The sequence below is a fragment of the Larimichthys crocea genome, chromosome VIII, assembly GCF_000972845.2.
Source record: "Larimichthys crocea isolate SSNF chromosome VIII, L_crocea_2.0, whole genome shotgun sequence".
Classification (NCBI taxonomy): Eukaryota; Metazoa; Chordata; class Actinopteri; family Sciaenidae; genus Larimichthys; species Larimichthys crocea.
The window spans coordinates 18,694,833-18,705,503 of record NC_040018.1 but is presented as its reverse complement, the minus strand read 5'-3'; positions in this window follow the sequence as shown (position 1 = coordinate 18,705,503).

Below are 10,671 nucleotides of genomic sequence, written 5' to 3'. Positions count from 1 at the left end.
CCGGAGACGAGTGACTCTGATGACTGACAAGATATTCAAAAACGATTCAAAATAGTCCTGCAAGAGCAAAGGTGTACTGTACACACTCTTTTTGGTGACACCCATCACTTCACCTGCTTGGTAAAGATATGTTTACACATTACAGACAAAGTGGTTAACATCTGTGCCAGATGTGTGCATAAGTGGTCCACATATTAATTTCTTCATGTCCTGCACTAAATTAGACACACACATGCCTGCACGCAGTTTATGATGCCAGTCTTTGCGCACTGTTGGATGGATAATGGGTTGTTTACCTTGTTGACTCCTGCTGTGTTGAGAGGTGAGAGGCAGATAAGACTGTGCAGTGTTTGCTTGGTTTGCTCTTTTTGCATTATTGAAGCGGATGGGGTTTAATGATCCGTTGACTGCAGTGTAACGCTAATGGACTGAAGCGCAGAGGATGCCCGAGGAACTCAGGGAAAGGGGTTGTTGTTTGCTTTACATAAGATGACATCTGCTGTGGCATGGGGATTTATTTCTCATTTCCATTTATTCTTAGTTTGAGCAAAAGAATCTTCATTTTTACTCATATCCATTCATTGAAACATCATGCATCTGTCATATTTCATTGTGTTAACTAATCACTAACATCTATATCTCATGATAAAATTCATTTAAATTTACCTTATGTGTCTCTGCTCCATTTGTGTTGCACTGTTCAATATATTTCATCTGCTGGTATGCCAGTAACGTCTGACTAATAAATTTGTTGCCTGAGTCAGATGTTTTGTTAAGATCCTGGCAAACAGATCTTCTTTCCTTTGAATATGTTTCCATGGCAACCTTTCACCTCTTGGCAAGCACTCATTTTTCTAAGTATTCAATTACTGACAATGCAGTAAATCATCTCATTGTCTCTCATGTCAGAATTACAGTTGTGAAAAGAAAGATTCAATTTTGATCTGTTCTGTTTCATAGTTATATGAATTGAATTTCATGGATGTATCATACAGGAATACATTTTAAATATTATATTCATTATCTTTTTACAGATATGGTACACTTTAATATCCTCAGTTACATTGATCCTGAACCCACAAATATAGAAACACATCCAAAGTCCATAAGACAAAGTTCTGGGCATGACAGACTTGGGATTTTATATCTGTTCAATCCCTTCTTCATCATCTTTACATGGAACTGCTGACAGCATTGAATCAGAATCGCAGGATTACATTGTAGAATTGGCTGTGATATCTGTCTGCCTGCATTCCTATAATAAGATTTCTGATAAGCTGGTCTGTTAGATTCAAGTGTTAGGATGAGTCAGACGTGCTGTGGTCTGATACTCTCAGAGCGAACACATCATGGAAAACTGAATGTGATTTCCTGTACAGAGGCTCTCTGAGGTTTACTATTACACAGAGAAGAGTAACACGATAGGGAGGAGCTCCAGATGTGAATATTGTTTTTGACATTTGTTTTGTTTATGAGGTTGTTGTTCAGGTCTTGTTTAGTTGGCTTTGCCTGAAAGAACAATATTTCCATTTTGTCTAAGATGAGAAAACAAAACAAGATGAACCATCCATTTCTTTACAGTCTCGGTCAGTTTATAACTTGATGTGTATTAGCAGGGCAATGATCAAGAGCTGTGATCATATAATTAGGACTAAACAATAATGGGGTATAAGTGTTATTATGATAATGCATTAGTTTAGAGTATATACACCAAAATATAAGTGGACATTTTCAATATCGTGATTGTTGCATGTGAGTTGCTTTTTTTTTTCTCCACTAAATATATTTATAGTATATAGTATAGTATTTATAGTAAGTATAATACCAAAAGCCTGGAATTAAAATGCGACATAAGCAAAAACGTCCCCAGGCTCAAAAGGTTGAAATGAGGAAAACACCACATGAAACAGAAATTGGTATAGGATGGCTGACAAATGATGCTATAACATGATCTACAAACGCTATAATCCAGATATCAGGATTAGCAGTATAATGCCCACTAATGTATCTTTTAATGGAGACTGTCATCTCTTGCTTGTGCATTTTCATCATATGGAAATGGCAGGAAATGGAGCCTGCTGGTACTTACTATACTTTGGGTGAGATGGTAGTCAAAGGGGAAAGGAATAAAGATGTTTTTCCTCAAAGTGCAATAATGCCCTGAGCAAGCACATTAGAAAACTCTTGAATAACCTCTATCAACCCACTTGATAATCCCAGTAAAAAGCTCCTGCAATGGCTGCCCTGTATAAAGTATCCTTTCGAGATAAGGCCCACACTAAGTTTTGGTTGGTGTAGTCAGCAAGTACTGCTTCTACTAAAAGTCTGAAAACAACTTTGGACATCTTTTGTTATGTAATACCTGTAATATAGTTTCCGGTGACAACCACTGGAAACAGGAGCCCATACTGGATACATTGTACAAGAGAAATTCCAACACTGGTTCTCATGTTGCGTTAAGATATCATACTGGTGTATTTGCATAATCTAGCCATGTTTTTACCAGAAGTCATTTACACAACATCCTAAGTATTTCACTACCTTCCAGACAACCGTTGTTTTCAACATTAAAATCACCTTGCAGGGATGTCGTTTAGCTCAGTCGGTAGAGCATCCACCCCATGTACAAAGGCTCAGTCCTTGCCATGGCAGTGAAGTCAGCTTTCCCGCATGTCATTCCCCATCTCTCTCCCCACATTCCTGTCAATCTTCAAATAAAGCCCAAAAAGGCCAAAAAAAATCTAAAAAAATAAATAAAATAAAATCACCTTGCAGAGACTTGACTTGATGAATTATGTGAATTTGGTAACCCCAACCAAACAATACACACAAAAATACATTCAAACTTGATGTTCACTGATGAATTACCCAAGTGTCCTGTCATCAGTGGCATCCTTGTAAGAAGAATTAGTCCATGTGAAATGTAAAATAAAGAATTAGCTATTGTATACTTTTGGGAAATGGCCAGAAATAGTATTTTGTAAATAGCACTGTTGCTTCACAGCAAGAAGGTTCCTTGTTCGAAGGCTGGGACCTGTGTGTATAGAGTTTGCATGGGTTCCCTGGCTTTCCCAGCTTCCTACCACAGTCCTAGAGCATTCAGTTAATGAGTTAATTGATGACCCTAAATTTCAGCTCCGTAATAAGGTAGTAACCTCTTCATGCAGCCCTTGCCTTTCGCCAAGAATCAGTTGATCCAGCCTCTTAACCCTGTTATGGTTAAGCAGTTACATAAATTGGATGAATGGATGAAGTCAGTAAGCTGAAACATCCATTTCTTCACCTATTGCACACCACCCAAGGATCAAATCGTCAGCCTAATAGCATATCTGCCTAACTCATTTTTTCAGGTTTTTGGTAAAGAAGAAAAACCACCTTTTTTTCAGCAAGTTGTAAGAACTTTTTATTTATATGTTAATGGTGACTCCCACCAGATGTGTGAACAAGTTTGAAATAAAAAAATAGACACAATAACTTTTGCATAACATATAAAACTGACTTAGGCAGTTTTTATAAAAAAGTTAAACCATCAAACATGTTTCCAAAGTTGTTTTACATGCCTTAACATAACCTGGTCATTTAACTTTTATCTTAAACAATGTTAAGGCCTAACTTTAACTAAGATGTTTCACTTGTCTAACCTAGGTTGTTTTATTTGCCTTGGTGAGGCAGGTTGTTATAGTAGTCATGGACCACTCTTGGTAGTACCAGCTTCATGGACATTGGGGTCACCTGGTTTTCTACCTGGTCTACCTGGTTTCTACCTGATGTTTGTGATGTAGGCCCCAGATAACTTCATGAAGTCGTTGTGGTACAACTGGGTGACCTTGTATGGGGATGGGTTCAGACGTGCATTTTAAAAAATGACAATGTAATCACGTGGTGTGTAAATGTCTTTCCTGATACAGCGTTCAATGCAGCTATGCATGGAGTCACACTCCATTTGTGTGTGCCCTGCAACCAGAAATTTTAGTTAAATAGTGATATCATGCTTCATGGCCAGATCAAGGCATGGTGCAACACCGATTCTGATAGCTGCAGTCATCACTCCAGACTATGACTCTTTTTAATATTTGGGTTGGCCTCTAAGACTGACTCAAAGTGTTTGAATTGCAGATGGGCAGAAACTCGCTGCCGAGGGAGCCCTCATGCTCCTCCCAGGGGTAACAATAGCCATCTGTGTTACCCAGGTTGAAGCAAGTAAAGTTGTGCATCTGCACCAACACATGCTTTCCGTGGTATGAACACAGAGTACAGAGCTAAAATAAATGCTAAATATAAAACTATTAAACACTCAACAGCAGTGTTGAATTTTTTAACAGTCTACAGTATATCTACTCAAATCAAGAATGTTGTTCATATATTTATAGCTAGCATTATTTTACCAAACAAAATGTAACTGATGCAGTGTATAGAAAGTTTGAGAAACATGAATTAGCTTACCTCATTGATCAAAGATGAGAGTTAATGCTTCACTTATGCTAAGACGAGCGTTGTTCTTCATGGGGGAGACCATTGTTGTGTAGCACAAAAACTGCTCAAGTCAATTTGAGATGACTTGGGCACATTTTTATATGCATCAAAAATGCCCAAGTCAACTAGATGACTAAGGCAGATAGTGTTTTTTGAATTTTACAAGCTTTCTGATTGGCTGAGGACATTGGTGATTACACAGGGTGGTGCAGCAGTGATAGGAGAGTAAAGTTAGGCCAATATCTCAATTTGGCAAAAAAATTTGTTAGGCAGAAATGCTATTAGGCTGATATTACTCTTGGATTTATATTTATTTATGTGTTTACTTGGCCTTTAAACTCCTTGGATCTCATTCCAATTGATCATCTGTGGGATGTGCTAGACAAACAAATCCGATCCATGAAGGCCCCACCTCACCTCTTACAGGACTTATACATGTCAGATTAACACAGCACACCTTCTAGTGGTTGACTCCACTAGACCTGTTCAACAGGTCAGGGCTGTTTTGGTGGCAAAAGAGGGTCCCACAATATTATACAGGTGGTCATAGAGGTTTCATATGACTTTATATGACTGATTATAACAGTCGTTGAACCACCAGATGGAGCTGTTGGACCAAAATAAACCAATTTGAATGGCACGATTAATGCTGCCTTTAAGTACTGTGAAAAATATTGTACATCTGAAATATTATCACAGGATTCTTTCCCTTCTGTTGCGATGTGACACGCACAAATCACATCATGAACCTAATAATTTCACATCAATCACCACACACAACATCAAACTATTCTAATTACATTTTCAAACGCGAAAATATGAACTAACAGTGTCACAATATTTAAAGTGATCTAAATCATTTTAAGTTTTATTCAGTTATAAATGCGTTGGATATGCTTCCCATCCGCTCGGGTTTAGAATTGACAAGCAGCAATGAAAGCCATCATTAATTCGACTTACACTTTGGCCAAACAAACGAGACTCCCAAAAGGAACACACACACACACACACACACCCAGTGGCAGCTCCAGTCTGTGTGGAGCAGCGCTGTAAGGCAGGTGCTGTTTGGATTAGGGGGGTTGGGCTGCCTGCTGGTAGAAAACCTGCCGCCAGACATTCACTTCGTCTCCAGCGGTGCATCAACAGCAGCGACAACGCAGCGCAGCCTCCATTTTCACCTGCTCTTCATCCACGTTTTCTTCTGTCACCATCCAGACACCAGGGCCGGTCTTAGCTATGGGCAATGTGGGCGGACAGACTGATCCCAGGCAGCAATCTACGTGAGGGCGCACGAGCGGCATTTATCATCTTGACATCCCATAGTAACTGCACTGATTAATCCAGTTACCATGGTGGCAGTGTAACATGAAGAATTGATTGGTATTTCTGTGGGGTTGGGACAGAGCTGCACTGATTGCACACAATGAAAATTAATGGAATTAGACAATAGACAAGCTCACTGGTGCTCCTTGCATATATGAAAGCTTTATTATGCATCCATGGGCGACCGTGGCTCGGTGGTAGAGTAAGTGATCCTAAAACAAAGAGAAGCATACTGGCCTCAGTGGCACTTTCACAACTGTGCCCCGTTAACCTCCTAGGGAGAGATTTGATGACAAAACTAGGGATAGCAGTAGTACCAGACCTAAGTGGTATGAAATGGCTTTGGTATGAAAGCGTGCCGTGTGATCCCGCATATGATTGTCAGCTACATTTCCGGAGGACGAGTGACTCGATGACTGACAATTGTCAAAAACGATTCAAAATAGTCCTGCAGAGCAAAGTGGACTGTTACACACTCTTTTTGGGTGACACCCATCACTTTCACCTGCTTGGGTAAAATATGTTTACACATTCAGACAAAGTGGTTAACATCTGGCCGATGTGTGCATAATGGTCCACATATTAATTTCTTCATGTCCTGCACTAATTAGACACACCCTGCCTGCACGCAGTTTATGATGCCAGTCTTTGCGCACTGTTGGATGGATAATGGGTTGTTTACCTTGTTGACTCCTTGCTGTGTTGAGAGTTGAGAGGCAGATAGACTGTGCAGTGTTTGCTTGGTTTGCTCTTTTTTGCATTATTGAAGCGGATGGTTTAATGATCCGTTGAACTGCAGTGTAACGCTAATGGACTGAAGCGCAGAGATGCCCGAGGAACTCAGGGAAAGGGTTTTGTTTGCTTTACATAAGATGACATCTGCTGTGGCATGGGGATTTATTTCTCATTTCCATTTATTCTTAGTTTGAGCAAAAGAATCTTCATTTTACTCATATCCATTTCATTGAAACATCATGCATCTGTCATATTTCATTGTGTTAACTAATCCACTAACATCTATATCTCATGATAAGATTCATTTCAATTTACCTTATGTGTCTCTGCTCCATTTGTGTTGCACTGTTTCAATATATTTCATCTGCTGGTAGCCAGTAACGTCTGACTAATAAATTTGTTGCCTGAGTCAGAGTTTTTTGTTAAGATCTGGCAAACAGATCTTCTTCCCTTTGAATATGTTTCCATGGCAACCTTTCACCTCTATGGCAAGCACTCATTTTTCTAAGTATTCAATTACTGACAATGCAGTAATCATCTCATTGTCTCTCATGTCAGAATTACAGTTGTGAAAACGAAAGATTCAATTTTGATCGTTCTGTTTCATAGTTATATGAATTGAATTTTCATGGATGTATCATACAGGAATACATTTTAAATATTATATTCATTATCTTTTTACAGATATGGTTACACTTTAATATCCTCAGTACATTGATCTGAACCCCACAAATATAGAAACACATCCAAAGTCCATAAGACACAGTCTGGGCATGACAGACTTGGGATTTTATATCTGTTCAATCCCTTCTTCTCATCTTTACATGGAACTGCTGACGCATTGAATCAGAATCGCAGGATTACATTGTAGAATTGGCTGTGATATCTGTCTGCCTGCATTCTATAATAAGTATTCTGATAAGCTGGTCTGTTAGATTCAAGTGTTAGGATGAGTCAGACGTGCTGTGGTCTGATACTCCAGAGCGAACACATCATGGAAAACTGAATGTGATTTCCTGTACAGAGGCTCTCTGAGGTTTACTATTACACAGAGAAGAGTAACACGATAGGGAGGAGCCCAGATGTGAATATTGTTTTGACATTTGTTTTGTTTATGAGGTTGTTGTTCAGGTCTTGTTTAGTTGGCTTTGCCTGAAGAACAATTTTCCATTTTGTCTAAGATGAGAAACAAACAAGATGAACCATCCATTTTTTTACAGTCTCGGTCATTATAACTTGATTGTTTATTGCAGGGCAATGACAAGAGTGTGATCATAAATTAGGACTAAACATAATGGGGTATAAGTGTTATTATGATATGCATTCGTTTAGAGTATTACACCAAAATATAAGTGACATTTTCATATACGTGATTGTTGCATTGAGTTGCTTTTTTTTTTCTCCACTAAATAATTTATAGTATATAGTATAGTATTTATAGTAAGTATAATACCAAAAGCCTGGAATTAAAGTGCGACATAAGCAAAAACGTCCCCAGGCTCAAAAGGTTGAAATGAGGAAAACACCACATGAGACGAATTGGTATAGGATGGCTGACAAATGATGCTATAACATGATCTACAAACGCTATAATCCAGATATCAGGATTAGCAGTAAATGCCCACTATGTATCTTTATAGGAGACTGTCTCTCTTGCTTGTGCATTTTCATCATATGGAATAAAGGCAGAAATGGAGCCTGCCTGGTACTACTATACTTTGGGTGAGATGGTAGTCAAAGGGGAAAGGAATAAAGATGTTTTCCTCAAAGTGCAAATATGCCTGAGCAAGCACATTAGAAAACTCTTGAATAACCTCTATCAACCCCTGATAATCCCAGTAAAAAGCTCCTGCAATGGCTGCCCTGTATAAGTATCCTTTCGAGATAGGCCCACACTAAGTTTTGGTTGGTGTAGCAGCAAGTACTGCTCTACTAAAAGTCTGAAAACAACTTTGGACATCTTTTGTTATGTAATACCTGTAATATAGTTTCCGGTGACAACCACTGGAAACAGGAGCCCAACTGGATACGGTACATGAAAATTCCAACACTGGTTCTCATGTTGCGTTAAGATATCATACTGGTGTATTTGCATAATCTAGCCATGTTTTTACCAGAAGTCATTTACACAACATCCTAAGTATTTCACTACCTTCCAGACAACCGTTGTTTTCAACATTAAAATCACCTTGCAGGGATGTCGTTAGCTCAGTCGGTAGGCATTCACCCCATGTACAAAGGCTCAGTCCTTGCCATGGCAGTGAAGTCAGCTTTCCCGCATGTCATTCCCCATCTCTCTCTCCCACATTCCTGTCAATCTTCAAATAAAGCCCAAAAAGGCCAAAAAAAATCTAAAAAAATAAATAAATAAAATCACCTTGCAGAGACTTGACTTGATGAATTATGTGAATTTGGTAACCCCAACCAAACAATACACACAAAATACATTCAAACTTGATGTTCACTGATGAATTACCAAGTGTCCTGTCATCAGTGGCATCCTTGTAAGAAGAATTAGTCCATGTGAAATGTAAAATAAAGAATTAGCTATTGTATACTTTTGGGAAATAGCCAGAATAGTATTAAATATACTTCATTTGAAGTAGTAAGGGGCAGAACAGTGGTGCAGTGTTAGCACTGTTGCTTCACAGCAAGAGGTTCCTTGTTCGAAGGCTGGGACCTGTGTGTATAGAGTTTGCATGGGTTCCCTGGCTTTCCCAGCTTCCTACCACAGTCCTAGAGCATTCAGTTAATGAGTTAATTGATGACCCTAAATTTCAGCTCCGTAATAAGGTAGTAACCTCTCATGCAGCCCTTGCCTTTCGCCAAGAATCAGTTGATCCAGCCTCTTAACCCTGTTATGGTTAAGCAGTTACATAAATTGGATGAATGGATGAAGTCAGTAAGCTGAAACATCCATTTCTTCACCTATTGCACACCACCCAAGGATCAAATCGTCAGCCTAATAGCATATCTGCCTAACTCATTTTTTCAGGTTTTTGGTAAAAACAAGAAAAAACACTTTTTTTCAGCAAGTTGTAAGAACTTTTTTTTATATGTTAATGGTGACTCCCACCAGATGTGTGAACAAGTTTGAAAATAAAAAATAGACACAATAACTTTTGCATAACATATAAAACTGACTTAGGCAGTTTTTATAAAAAAGTTAAACCATCAAACATGTTTCAAAGTTGTTTTACATGCCTTAACATACCTGGTCATTTAACTTTTATCTTAAACAATGTTAAGGCCTAACTTTAACTAAGATGTTTCACTTGTCTAACCTAGGTTGTTTTATTTGCCTTGGTGGGCAGGTTGTTATAGTAGTCATGGACCACTCTTGGTAGTACCAGCTTCATGGACATTGGGGTCACCTGGTTTTTCTACCTGGTCTACCTGGTTTCTACCTGATGTTTGTGATGTAGGCCCCAGATAACTTCATGAAGTCGTTGTGGTACAAACTGGGGTGACCTTGTATGGGATGGGTTCAGACGTGCAGTTTAAAAAATGACAATGTAATCACGTGGTGTGTAAATGTCTTTCCTGATACAGCGTTCAATGCAGCTATGCATGGAGTCACACTCCATTTGTGTGTGCCCTGCAACCAGAAATTTTAGTTAATAGTGATATCATGCTTCATGGCCAGATCAAGGCATGGTGCAACACCGATTCTGATAGCTGCAGTCATCACTCCAGACTATGACTCTTTTTAATATTTGGGTTGGCCTCTAAGACTGACTCAAAGTGTTTGAATTGCAGATGGGCAAAAACTCGCTGCCGAGGGAGCCCTCATGCTCCTCCCAGGGGTAACAATAGCCATCTGTGTTACCCAGGTTGAAGCAAGTAAAGTTGTGCATCTGCACCAACACATACTTTCCGTGGTATGAACACAGAGTACAGAGCTAAAATAAATGCTAAATATAAAACTATTAAACACTCACACAGCAGTGTTGAATTTTTTAACAGTCTACAGTATTCTACTCAAATCAAGAATTTTGTTCATATATTTATAGCTAGCATTATTTTAGCAAACAAAATGTAACTGATGCAGTGTATAGAAAGTTTGAGAAATATGAATTAGCTTACCTGATGGATCAAAGATGAGAGTTAATCCTTCACTTATGCTAAGACGAGCGTTTG